We start from the raw sequence: 15,685 nt of genomic DNA, 5'->3' as shown, positions 1-15,685 counted from the left end.
AACAATGTATATTACTCGACCACAAGACTGCTTGAACAATGTATATTACACGACCACGAGACTGCGTGAACAATGTATATTACACGACCACGAGACTGCTTGAACAATGTATATTACTCGACCACAAGACTGCGTGAACAATGTATATTACACGACCACAAGACTGCTTGAACAATGTATATTACACGACCACGAGACTGCGTGAACAATGTATATTACACGACCACAAGACTGCTTGAACAATGTATATTACACGACCACGAGACTGCGTGAACAATGTATATTACTCGACCACGAGACTGCGTGAACAATATATATTACTCGACCACAAGACTGCTTGAACAATGTATATTACACGACCACGAGACTGCGTGAACAATGTATATTACACGACCACGAGACTGCGTGAACAATGTATATTACTCGACCACAAGACTGCTTGAACAATGTATATTACTCGACCACAAGACTGCTTGAACAATGTATATTACACGACCACGAGACTGCGTGAACAATGTATATTACTCGACCACGAGACTGCTTGAACAATGTATATTACTCGACCACAAGACTGCTTGAACAATGTATATTACTCGACCACAAGACTGCTTGAACAATGTATATTACTCGACCACAAGACTGCTTGAACAATGTATATTACACGACCACGAGACTGCGTGAACAATGTATATTACTCGACCACGAGACTGCGTGAACAATGTATATTACTCGACCACAAGACTGCTTGAACAATGTATATTACTCGACCACGAGACTGCGTGAACAATGTATATTACACGACCACGAGACTGCGTGAACAATGTATATTACTCGACAACGAGACTGCTTGAACAATGTATATTACACGACCACGAGACTGCGTGAACAATGTATATTACTCGACCACGAGACTGCGTGAACAATGTATATTACACGACCACGAGACTGCGTGAACAATGTATATTACTCGACCACGAGACTGCGTGAACAATGTATATTACTCGACCACAAGACTGCTTGAACAATGTATATTACACGACCACGAGACTGCGTGAACAATGTATATTACACGACCACAAGACTGCTTGAACAATGTATATTACTCGACCACGAGACTGCGTGAACAATGTATATTACTCGACCACGAGACTGCGTGAACAATGTATATTACTCGACCACAAGACTGCGTAAACAATGTATATTACACGACCACAAGACTGCTTGAACAATGTATATTACACTACCACAAGACTGCGTGAACAATGTATATTACACGACCACAAGACTGCGTGAACAATGTATATTACTCGACCACAAGACTGCGTGAACAATGTATATTACTCGACCACAAGACTGCTTGAAAAATGTATATTACTCGACCACAAGACTGCTTGAACAATGTATATTACTCGACCACAAGACTGCTTGAACAATGTATATTACTCGACCACAAGACTGCGTGAACAATGTATATTACTCGACCACAAGACTGCGTGAACAATGTATATTACTCGACCACAAGACTGCGTGAACAATGTATATTACTCGACCACAAGACTGCTTGAACAATGTATATTACACGACCACGAGACTGCGTGAACAATGTATATTACACGACCACAAGACTGCTTGAACAATGTATATTACACGACCACGAGACTGCTTGAACAATGTATATTACTCGACCACAAGACTGCGTGAACAATGTATATTACACGACCACGAGACTGCTTGAACAATGTATATTACTCGACCACAAGACTGCGTGAACAATGTATATTACACGACCACAAGACTGCTTGAACAATGTATATTACACGACCACGAGACTGCGTGAACAATGTATATTACTCGACCACAAGACTGCTTGAACAATGTATATTACTCGATCACAAGACTGCTTGAACAATGTATATTACTCGACCACAAGACTGCGTGAACAATGTATATTACTCGACCACAAGACTGCGTGAACAATGTATATTACTCGATCACAAGACTGCGTGAACAATGTATATTACTCGATCACAAGACTGCGTGAACAATGTATATTACTCGATCACAAGACTGCGTGAACAATGTATATTACTCGACCACAAGACTGCTTGAACAATGTATATTACACGACCACGAGACTGCGTGAACAATGTATATTACACGACCACAAGACTGCTTGAACAATGTATATTACACGACCACGAGACTGCTTGAACAATGTATATTACTCGACCACAAGACTGCGTGAACAATGTATATTACACGACCACGAGACTGCTTGAACAATGTATATTACTCGACCACAAGACTGCGTGAACAATGTATATTACACGACCACAAGACTGCTTGAACAATGTATATTACACGACCACGAGACTGCCTGAACAATGTATATTACTCGACCACAAGACTGCTTGAACAATGTATATTACTCGATCACAAGACTGCTTGAACAATGTATATTACTCGACCACAAGACTGCGTGAACAATGTATATTACTCGACCACGAGACTGCGTGAACAATGTATATTACTCGATCACAAGACTGCGTGAACAATGTATATTACTCGATCACAAGACTGCGTGAACAATGTATATTACTCGATCACAAGACTGCGTGAACAATGTATATTACTCGACCACAAAACTGCGTGAACAATGTATATTACACGACCACAAGACTGCTTGAACAATGTATATTACTCGATCACAAAACTGCGTGAACAATGTAAATTACTCGACCACAAGACTGCGTGAACAATGTATATTACTCGACCACAAGACTGCGTGAACAATGTATATTACTCGATCACAAGACTGCTTGAACAATGTATATTACACGACCACAAGACTGCGTGAACAATGTATATTACTCGATCACAAGACTGCGTGAACAATGTATATTACTCGACCACAAGACTGCTTGAACAATGTATATTACACGACCACAAGACTGCGTGAACAATGTATATTACACGACCACAAGACTGCTTGAACAATGTATATTACACGACAACGAGACTGCGTGAACAATGTATATTACTCGACCACGAGACTGCGTGAACAATGTATATTACTCGACCACAAGACTGCTTGAACAATGTATATTACACGACCACGAGACTGCGTGAACAATGTATATTACACGACCACGAGACTGCGTGAACAATGTATATTACTCGACCACAAGACTGCTTGAACAATGTATATTACACGACCACGAGACTGCGTGAACAATGTATATTACTCGACCACGAGACTGCTTGAACAATGTATATTACTCGACCACAAGACTGCTTGAACAATGTATATTACTCGACCACGAGACTGCTTGAACAATGTATATTACACGACCCCGAGACTGCGTGAACAATGTATATTACTCGACCACGAGACTGCGTGAACAATGTATATTACTCGACCACAAGACTGCTTGAACAATGTATATTACTCGACCACGAGACTGCGTGAACAATGTATATTACACGACCACGAGACTGCGTGAACAATGTATATTACTCGACCACGAGACTGCTTGAACAATGTATATTACTCGACCACGAGACTGCGTGAACAATGTATATTACACGACCACAAGACTGCTTGAACAATGTATATTACACGACCACGAGACTGCGTGAACAATGTATATTACACGACCACGAGACTGCGTGAACAATGTATATTACTCGACCACAAGACTGCTTGAACAATGTATATTACACGACCACGAGACTGCGTGAACAATGTATATTACTCGACCACGAGACTGCTTGAACAATGTATATTACTCGACCACAAGACTGCTTGAACTATGTATATTACTCGACCACGAGACTGCTTGAACAATGTATATTACACGACCCCGAGACTGCGTGAACAATGTATATTACTCGACCACGAGACTGCGTGAACAATGTATATTACTCGACCACAAGACTGCTTGAACAATGTATATTACTCGACCACGAGACTGCGTGAACAATGTATATTACACGACCACGAGACTGCGTGAACAATGTATATTACTCGACCACGAGACTGCTTGAACAATGTATATTACTCGACCACGAGACTGCGTGAACAATGTATATTACACGACCACAAGACTGCTTGAACAATGTATATTACACGACCACGAGACTGCGTGAACAATGTATATTACTCGACCACAAGACTGCTTGAACAATGTATATTACACGACCACGAGACTGCGTGAACAATGTATATTACACGACCACGAGACTGCGTGAACAATGTATATTACACGACCACAAGACTGCTTGAACAATGTATATTACTCGACCACGAGACTGCGTGAACAATGTATATTACTCGACCACGAGACTGCGTGAACAATGTATATTACTCGACCACAAGACTGCGTGAACAATGTATATTACACGACCACAAGACTGCTTGAACAATGTATATTACACGACCACAAGACTGCGTGAACAATGTATATTACACGACCACAAGACTGCGTGAACAATGTATATTACTCGACCACAAGACTGCTTGAACAATGTATATTACTCGACCACAAGACTGCTTGAACAATGTATATTACTCGACCACAAGACTGCTTGAACAATGTATATTACTCGACCACAAGACTGCTTGAACAATGTATATTACTCGACCACAAGACTGCGTGAACAATGTATATTACTCGACCACAAGACTGCGTGAACAATGTATATTACTCGACCACAAGACTGCGTGAACAATGTATATTACTCGACCACAAGACTGCTTGAACAATGTATATTACACGACCACGCGACTGCGTGAACAATGTATATTACACGACCACAAGACTGCTTGAACAATGTATATTACACGACCACGAGACTGCTTGAACAATGTATATTACTCGACCACAAGACTGCGTGAACAATGTATATTACACGACCACGAGACTGCTTGAACAATGTATATTACTCGACCACAAGACTGCGTGAACAATGTATATTACACGACCACAAGACTGCTTGAACAATGTATATTACACGACCACGAGACTGCGTGAACAATGTATATTACTCGACCACAAGACTGCTTGAACAATGTATATTACTCGATCACAAGACTGCGTGAACAATGTATATTACTCGACCACAAGACTGCGTGAACAATGTATATTACTCGACCACAAGACTGCGTGAACAATGTATATTACTCGATCACAAGACTGCGTGAACAATGTATATTACTCGATCACAAGACTGCGTGAACAATGTATATTACTCGATCACAAGACTGCGTGAACAATGTATATTACTCGACCACAAGACTGCGTGAACAATGTATATTACTCGATCACAAGACTGCGTGAACAATGTATATTACTCGATCACAAGACTGCTTGAACAATGTATATTACACGACCACAAGACTGCGTGAACAATGTATATTACTCGATCACAAGACTGCGTGAACAATGTATATTACTCGACCACAAGACTGCTTGAACAATGTATATTACACGACTACAAGACTGCGTAAACAATGTATATTACACGACCACAAGACTGCGTGAACAATGTATATTACTCGACCACAAGACTGCGTGAACAATGTATATTACACGACCACAAGACTGCGTGAACAATGTATATTACACGACCACAAGACTGCGTGAACAATGTATATTACTCGACCACAAGACTGCGTGAACAATGTATATTACTCGACCACAAGACTGCTTGAACAATGTATATTACTCGACCACAAGACTGCTTGAACAATGTACTAACAACAGTTATGGTTTAGGTATATATCACAACAATCAATACAATACCACAACACGAAAAACATTTACCACACATCAGGATTCACTGTAGGTAATGACACCTATTCCTAAAATTCTCCCCAGCACAACCTTGTGGGAAGCCTCACCCCCCCTCCCTTGCGTTTCGCACCCAAATCTATTCTCAATCAAACATACAAATAATACAATAAAGAAAATGAATACAACATCTTATCACATTGATACAGTACATGAATATACAATAGCCCATTTCGCAGCATCCTCAAGTAATAACAAGGATACTAAAATGAACGTTGGGACACCCTCTTATTACAAAGGTTTTGTACATGTGTTTACAAGAGGCCACATAACAGCAGACCCCTCACAACTAATACTATCACTGTTTTTATACAGTGTGAATACACAGGTATAATATACATACCCAATACTTGAAAATATTCTATAGGAACATAAAGACGCTCCTCTGAAAGCACATATCAAGCCACTTTCGTCGCTAACTGGCACTGCCATCATGCAGCAGTCCTCGCCACACCTGCCACGACGTGTCCCGCCCCTACCTAAACCCCGCTGTCACCTGGCTAAGGTTTCCTCGCTCGCTGCCCCACTACTACTTTTGCATGCCCACCTAGGCCCTGGGGACCACGTTTGCCATGCTCTCCAAGCACGAAGATTGCAGAGTAGTAAGTATGGATGTTCTGAACAGTGAGTAAGTTTAGGTCTTTGAGGAGTGAGGGGGAAGCGGGGAGGTTGCCTAGCATTGGATTGTGTGGCAATTCTTACTGCTGCTTTTTGTTGGGTTATTATTGGCTTTAGGTGGGTAATTGCTGTTGATCCCCAGGTACAAATGGCATATGTGAGGTAGGGATAGATGAGTGAATAGTATAGTGTGAGTAGGGCTGATTGTGGTACCTAGTAACGTATCTTCGAGAGAATCCCAACAGTCTTAGATACTTATTTTGTTACATGTTGGATATGGGTGCTGAAATTTAGGTTGCTCTCAAGGTGTAGGCCCAGGAATTTGCCCTCATTATGCTTAGCAATAGAAGCACTGTCTATCTTAATCTCGAGTTGTGTAGCACTTACTCTGTTACCAAACAGAATATAGAACGTTTTGTCAGTGTTAAGTGTAAGCTTATTGCCAGTCATCCAGGTTGATATTTTTAGGAGCTCTTCGTTAACAATGGTGTTGAGTGAGGCAAGATTGGTGTTGAGGCAAGATTTGGGTGGAAGATGACGTAAGTCGTGTCGTCAGCAAAGAGAATTGGTTTCAGGTATTGTGATACGTTGGGGAGATCATTGATGTATAAGAGGAAGAGGCACTCCAGTATCAAGTGGTCGTGATGATGAGGTTGTGTTCTTAATGGAGACGTATTGATATCTGTTAGTAAGGTAAGATTTGAAGTATGTAAGTGCATGGCCTCTTATACCATAACTGTCAAGTTTGTGGAGCAGGATGCCGTGGTCTATTGTATCAAAAGCTTTCCTTAGGTCAATAAAGAGTCCTAATGGATATTCCTTATTTTCCAGTGCTGTGTAGAGCAAGTCGAGCATTTTTACTATCGCAACGTTTGAACTTTTGTTTTTCCTGAAGCCAAATTGGTAAGAGTTGAGTATGCTTTGTGCTGTTATAAACGAATATAGTCTCTTATGCACGAGTTTCTCGAAGATTTTGGATAGTAACGGTAGGTTTGATATTGGCCTGTAGTTATTTACATCTGTGAGGTCACCACCTTTGTGCATTTGTGTAAACCTTGCTGTCTTGAGTAGTGTCGGGAAAGTACTAATGTGAGGGAAAAGTTCAACAGATAGGAGTAGCGAGCGAGAATATGGTGACGATAGTTTGATTGCCCGTCTGCTTGTTAAGGTAGGGTCAGTGTCTAGCTCCCGCTGTCCCCTTCCCCCTTTTTTCCACCCGGAAAAACGTGTGGGGCTCCGACCAAATGGTAATCACTTGACTCACAGCTCCCAACACAACTGTAAGTAAAAGTCTCTGCTCCTGTTTTTAATGGAGATATTGGTTAAAAGCATCAATTTTTAACCAATTTTAAGACTTAGTTCATTCTGCCTTTATTTCCATGTGCTTTTAGATAATCACAATGTTTTTTAAATACTTTGCTTATCATAGAGAGTGATTTCTTAGGCAGTGGGTAACCTTTGTCTCTTTCTAGCTTGGAATGTCAGCTCGGGTCATCTGGCAACCAAAGAGCAAGTGTTAAAGGAGACGAACTTTAAATAAGTTCTGGGACGTGACCGTTTTATCTGCATACCTAAGTGTAGTCAACCCCAGGCAACTACCTCTCATCTTTGCAGTGGTGAAAGACCTGCGTTCCCATCATCTTGATGGACTATTCAAGGCTAGAGACTGTGAAGAACTAGTCGTTGGGTTGTCACTCAATATCTGTGACCCCACCGCCCAAATCATCAGAAACTACTACAATTTCTACAACACGCGGTGTCAACAACTTCATACACTCCAGTCTAACTGTACATATTAGCGTTGAATTCATATATTATTTTTATATTTAATTTTTCATTTCTCTTTCAAGTAGGATAAAAATTCATATTTAATTGTTTTATATTTTCATTTCTAAATAATAAAGTGTTTATATTTGACTGTTATCATTCTTTTTCTATTCAGTAATTTTCCTGAGGAGGAGCCAGCCTTGGTAATACTTACTGAAGTTGTTACAGGGCTGAGTAAGCCTTCACAACTAGTTACTAGGGATTTGTTAAAAAGTAATGAAATAGCAGGCAAAAGGGCATGAGCTGCTCGCTTGTATAATAATGGTGGGACCTGAGACAGATTCCCTGATTTATTTTTAAGTTAACTGAAAATTGAGGTGACTTTGGTAGGCTCGGTAGGTGCAAGATAGGATGGGAAGTTTCCATTTAAGTAGTCACTTGCTTGGGCGTTGGTATCTGGAATTTTACTGGCGAGGTTTGATCCTATGGCTGAGGAGAAGTAATTTATCTTGTTAATTGTATCAATAGGCTGTAATTGTGATTCATTTGGTTTAGTTAGAACAATATCCCTGTTTTTTCAGTTTGTGGGTGCTTATTATCTGGGAGAGTGTTTTCCATGTCTTTTTAATATCTCCTCTTGTTTCGGTGAGTCTGCTGGTATTCAAAGTTTATTCTCTATAAGGATTACAATGCTGAGTTTACAGAAATTTGGTTATTGTTTGGTTTACATGTAGTAAAATTGTGATTACAGAGTGTACCACTAGAACGCTTAGCATGGCTAGGCATTTCGGGCATACTTAGTTTTATTCTTAATTGTAAAATATTACAAATTATGAGGTAAGTTGGTATTATGGCTAAGTGAGTAAATACTAGTTTATGAGTTTAGCAATGTGAATGCTTTTGTTTTGGCACAGTATATAGTTTCAGTATTGGAGTATCACAGGATTCATTATTTTAAGACTGAGATTAATATTTCTGTTTATGGTCAAATGAGTGAGCGAGTGTAAGTGTGAACCACCAGGTGGTGTTCGTGTAGTTAGTTGACGGGGTGTATCAGGGAGATAAGATGTTTTCTAATGGTAGTTTTGACGGTGATGAATGTGTCTGCAGTTCTAGAGTTCTCAGGTAGGGTATTCCAGATTTTAGGGCCTTTGACATACATTGAATTTTTGTAAAGGTTTAGTCGGACACGGGGAATGTCGTAGAGATGTTTGTGTCTGGTGTTATGCCTGTGGGTTCTGTCACAACTATCAAGAAAGCGTTTTAGGTCAAGGTTGATATTAGAGTTTAAGGCCCTGTAGATATAGATTGCACAGTAGTAAGTGTGGATGTACTGAACTGGGAGCAAGTTTAGATCTTTGAAGAGTGGGGGGGTGTGCTGCCAGGGATGGGATTTAGTGATTATTCTTACTGCAGCTTTTTGTTGGGTTATTATTGGCTTTAGGTGTGTTGCTGCAGTTGATCCCCAAGCACAAATAGCATAGGTGAGGTATGGATAAATAAGTGAGTGGTATAGTGTGAGAAGGGCATTTTGCGGCACGTAGTATCGTATCTTGGAGAGGATCCCAACCGTTTTGGATACTTTTTTGGCTATATGCTGGATATGGGTGCTGAAATTCAGGTTGTTGTCAAGGTATAAGCCTAGGAATTTTCCCCCATTATTTCTGGTAATTAGAGTGTTGTCAATCTTAATGTTAATTTGTGCATCTCCTGCTCTGCTACCAAACATAATATAGTAGTTTTGTCAGTGTTAAGCGTAAGTTTATTGGCTGTCATCCAAGTCGATATTTTAATCAGCTCCTCATTCACAATGGTGTTGAGGGTGGCAAGATTAGGGTGAGAGATGACACAAGTCGTGTCATCAGCAAAGAGAATGGGTTTCAGGTGTTGGGATACGTTTGGAAGGTCATTGATGTATATGAGGAAGAGCAGGGGACCAAGGACACTTCCCTGCGGAACTCCAGTATCAAGTGGCCGTGTTGCTGATGCTGTGTCTTTAATGGTGACGTACTGATACCTATTAGTAATGTAAGATTTGAAATAAGCAAGCGCATGGCCTCTTATACCGTAGTGGTCAAGTTTGTGTCAAAAGCTTTTCTTAGGTCAATAAAAATTCATAGTGGATATTCCTTATTTTCCAATGCTGTGTAAAGCAGATCTAGCATTTTTATGATTGCATCATTAGTGCTTTTATTTTTCCTGAATCCAAACTGGCAGGGGTTGAGTATGTTTTGAGCCGTTATAAATGAATACAGTCTCTTGTACACGAGTTTCTCAAAGATTTTGGATAGCAATGGTAAGTTAGATATTGGCCTATAGTTGTTTAAGTCTGTAGGGTCACCACCTTTATGTATTGGTGTAACCCTTGCCATCTTGAGTAGTTTCGGGAAGGTGCTAGTCTCTATTGACTTGTTAAAAAGTAATGAAATAGCATGCGAAAGGACATGGGCCGCTCGCTTGTACAGTAATGGTGGGACATGAGACAGATTCCCCGAGTTATTTTTAAGTGACTTTATGATCCCAATGACTTCCGTGGGCTCAGTTGGTGCAAGATAGAAGGAATTAGGGAAATTTCCAACTAGGTAGTCCCCGGCATGGGCATTGGTATGCGGGATTTTACTGGCGAGATTAGATCCTATGTTTGAGAAGAAGTCGTTTATCTTGTTAGCTGTGTCAGTGGGATGTAGTGGTGTTTCATTAGGTTTAGTTAGGACAATATTCTTGGTTTTTCTCAGTTTGTGGGTCCCTAGAATCTGAGAGAGTGTTTTCCAGGTCTTTTTTATATCTCCTCTAGTGTCTGTGAATCTACTGGAGTAGTATAGTTGTTTGGCTTTTTTTATTACTTTGGTGAGAGCTGATGAATAGTGTTTAAGAGTATCTTTGTGTATTAAGCCCTGTCTATATTGCTTTTCATATTGGTGTTTCTTGTCTATGGATTTCAGAATGGTGCTGGTTAGCCATGGGCAACCAAACCGTTTGTTTGTGATCTGTTTTGTTTTTATAGGACAATGTTTGTTGTATAGTCTAAGTAATTTGTTAAGAAAGATGTCTGTCCAGTCATCAATACCATTGGCCTTGGAGAATTCTGTAGGCCAATCAACAGTCTCTAGGTCAGCTGTGAACTTCCTTACTGAGGCCTCGTCATGGAGTCTAAATGAGACTTTGTTGTATTCAAGTGGTGGTTTACTAATGTTTGTCAGGAGGAAGGTAGGGTAGTGGTCTGTAGTGCTATCTGTGATTATCCCTGATTTAAGGGGGGCTAGTATATTGGTCCATATGTGGTCTATTATGGTTGCACTTGTCTCAGTGAGCCTGGTTGGTTTAGTTATTGTTGGTATGAGAAGTGTGTTGTTCATATTGTTGATGAAATCAGTTACAGGCTGATCATCTAGTAAGCCAAGGTTGATGTTGAAGTCTCCAGCTAAGAGAAGGTGGTGCTTATTCATTTGTCTGTTTGTTATTAGTGACTTTAATTTCTCACTGAAATTTGGGATGTTTGTGTGAGGTATCCGGTAAATGGCACCGATTGTTATAGGCGTCTTAAGGTTTTTTACAGTAAAATTAGCAAAAATGTATTCCCCATATTCATCACTAAAGCAAGTGGTGCTAATACAAGATAATTGGTTAGAGTAATAGATTGCAATACCACCCCCAACTTGGTTTGTTCTGCAGTTGTGAATTGCTGTGTATCCTGGTAGAGGGTAGATATCTATTGTGTCCTGCTTAAGCCAGGTCTCAGTAAGAATAATGCAGGAGAAGGGTGTCTTTAGTGATTCAAGGAGTGCTAGGAGGTCATCATAGTGTTTGCTTAAGGACCTGATGTTGTAGTTAAGTACTGATAGACTTTTAGCATTGTTTAGGATAGTGGTGGCTTGTGATGCTGTGTAATAAAGGCAGTTACTTTCCAATAGGTTTTGATTGGGTGTCAGATTATGGAGGTTTAGATCAGGGTCAACGTGATCAATCATCTTCTAGGTTTAAAATTATGGTTATTTATATCCTGAGTTGTGTGTTGAGTTCTACTACTGATATCTGTAGTGGTTGGAAGTTTGAACAAGTATATAGCTAGAGTATTTTGGTCATGTAGGGTATAGTCACTACTACACATAATGAAGTTGATGTTGTCTGTGTGTTGTGCTGGAATGAACTAAAGTACAACTAGGTATAAACTAGTAATATAAAAATACAAATTAAAAATAGAACAAGACTCTCACTTGTAATTGCACTATGGTCTAATAATGACTTTTGTGGAGTCTATGTTTTGAGCTAGAGTGAGCTAAAGTACAATAGGTTTAATCTAATAATATAAAAGTACAAATTAAAAATAGCACTAGTCTCTCGCTAGTAATTGCACTATGGTCTAATATAGTGAATTTGGTATGGACTATGTCTTGAGGTAGAATGAGCTATGGTACAACTGAATTTAATCTAATAATATAAAAATACAAATTAAAAGTAGCACCAGTCTCTCACTAGTAATTGCACTATGGTCTAATATAGTGAATTTGGTATTGACTATGTATTGAGCTAGAAAGAGCTATAGTACAACAACTTTAGTCTAATAATATAAAAATACAAATTACAAATAGCACCAGTCTCTCACTAGTAATTGCACTATGGTCTAGTATAGTGAATTTGGTATTGACTATGTATTGAGCTAGAATGAGCTAGAGTAAAACTGTGATTAATCTAATAATATAATAAAGGAACAAGACTCTCAATTGTAATTGCACTAAGGTCTTATATAAGTTGTTTACAAGAATTAGAGTATAATTAGATTTAAATTGACAGGATAAAATACACAAATTAAGGTAGCAAGATAATAATAAAAAAAAGAATTGATAAAAATAAAAATGGCAATGACTTGGTTATCATATGCTAGTAAGATGGTAGACAGGATGATATAAAAGTTGTAGTTGAAAATACTAGGTTAAAAAAGTATGGAATAAAAACGGTCAATAAAAGAAGTTTACAATAAGTTTGATCAATATAGTTTAAAGTAAAATTGGGCAATAATAGGGATTTAGAATAAAATTGGGCAATTGAGTATTTTTTAAAGTGAGGTAGAATTATTGAAGACAAGTTATGGTTAGTTTATAAAAAAATAAGATGGAACAGTGATGTGGTAAGTTGTAAAAAAGGAGATAGATTCTGTAGATATTTAATACAATTAAGACTATGAGGTAGAATGGTCGATGAGTACAACAATGACAATTAAAAGTAGTTGGAGTATTAGAATTTTAGGGGGGCACAAATTTATGACAAAATAACACTAACGGTGGACTATGGGTATTATCTGCACTTTACTCTGATTCTGTTAGTCCAGCCTCACTTAGGAATGTTTTAAGGTCATGTTCTGTGGAGATGAAGTATCTCTTTCCAGTGGGCTGTTTCCTAACTGCTATTTTTCCATCCCTCACAAAGCACTGGTGGATTTTTTGGGCATAGCGCAGTTTTCTTAGCCGATAAAGAAGGTTTTGTCTCGTTTTGGTAAGGCACTCATTGACGTAAACATCAGTTTTCATAGAAATAGATGTTTTTAGTAGGTTGTTTCTTTGTAAGCTAGATTGGAATTTTAACAGCACTGTTTTTTTACCTGCATGATAGCCCATCAGTTTGCAATCCTTTAAGTCATCACTACGTATGTTAAGGCGAAGGTGGTCCTTGATAAGCTGCAGGGTGGTCTCCATGCAGGTCTCTTGGGTGACTGTGGGTGGGAGATGTTTGCTGTTAACTACAACAGCGTCAGATAGCTGCTGTTGGTCATTATGGTCTTGGAAGTTGGTTATGACATTGGCAAGTTGTTGGTCAACTCTTGATCTTTCCTCTGTAATGTTGGTAGTAAGTAGGGTGACTTGGTCTTTTAAAGTGTTGATGGTGTCTAGGGACCGGGTGTGGGTGTTGCTTTGTTGTTCTAGAGTGTCTAGTTTATGTTCTAGAGCAGTGATCTTGTTGAGGTAATCTGCATTGCTAGCCTTTAGTTCCTGCATTTCCTGAGTTAGTTTGGTGATCGTTTGGTTCTGAATCATAAGGAGTTTAGCTATTTCTGGGTCGGTGATCTTGACATCAAATACTGGGAAGGAGTTATCTTGGACTGTAGCGGCGGCCATGTTTGTCGTCGTCTGTCGTGTGTTGTGGTGATGTCGGTGGGTGATGAGGGTTGTGTCCTGGCTGGCAGTACTACAAGTTTTCCTCGTGTTATTACTGCTCTCACCTTTGATGTTAGGAGTCCTTAGCTGGTTACTGGATCTTCTTTTATTGTTCTGACCCTTGTCCATTGGCTGTGGCTTCGGGTGAATAGTAGGCGATGGGTGTTGGGTGAATGTTGTGGAGTATCACTTCAGTGGCAGCGGGGTAGGAGTTGCTAGAACGAGTCCTATTAGTTGGTAATTTGTGAACTTTTGGGTGATTTCTGCAGTTGCTTTATATCATTCTGGGTATCCACACATGTTAGTGTTATGCGGGTCTTGATTAGGTCATCACTGGGCTGCTGGGAACCTCAGGTAGAAGTAAAAATAGAGGACAAGGTTCCTGTTGCCGCTGCCGCTGCCGCTGTTGACGACTACTCTCGTATAGTATAATTGCTTGGTCTTTCTTATCAGTTTGGTGAGAACTGCCTATATTGCTTTTCGTACTGATGTTTCTTATCTGTAGACCTTAGTATGCTGTTAGCCATGGGCAGCCTAGCCGTTTATTCATAATCTGTTTCATTTTTATAGGACAATGTTTGTTATATAGTTTAAGAATTTTTTTTAAGAAATATGTTAATCCAATCATCGATATCATTGGCATTGGAGAATTCTGTAGGCCAGTCAACTGTCCATAGCTCTGTTGTGAAGTTACTTGCTGAGCGGTTGTTTACCAATGTTTAAGAGGAAGGTGGGGTAGTGGTCAGTAGGTTTATGACACAGGATTTCCCTTCCCTGAAACCGTGCTGGTTATCGTGTATAAGCTCATTGCTTTCTAGTTGCTCCACGACTCTTCTGATAAGCTTCTCCATAACACACAGTGCCTCTGCTCCCTCTCTCAGGACCCATGGGCAGATGTCCGGTCCAATCGCCTTTGAGGTATCTAGTTCACTTCGGTTGTGAGTAGTGTGTCCAGTATTTATTGGTGCATATTATCATTCCGGTTTGCTGGAGTCCTTTCTGTCTTCACTGAAAATACTTCCTTAAATCTCATGTTGAGCTCTTCACATACTTCTTGGTCTTTGCTTGTGAACTCTCCTCCTTCCTTCGTCAGCCTGATTACCTGGTCCTTGACTGTTGTTTTCTTCCTGATATGGCTGTACAACAGCTTTGGGTCATACTATTTGGTTTTCGATTCTATGTCATTCTCGTATTGCCGCGGGACCTCCCTCCTTATTCATGCATATTCGTTTCTGGCTCTTCGACTAATCTCTCTATTTTTCTGGGTTCGTTGTATTCTGTAATCTTTCCATTCTCTAG

The sequence above is a fragment of the Cherax quadricarinatus genome, chromosome 63, assembly GCF_038502225.1.
Source record: "Cherax quadricarinatus isolate ZL_2023a chromosome 63, ASM3850222v1, whole genome shotgun sequence".
Taxonomy (NCBI): domain Eukaryota; kingdom Metazoa; phylum Arthropoda; class Malacostraca; order Decapoda; family Parastacidae; genus Cherax; species Cherax quadricarinatus.
This window is presented reverse-complemented; position numbering follows the sequence as displayed.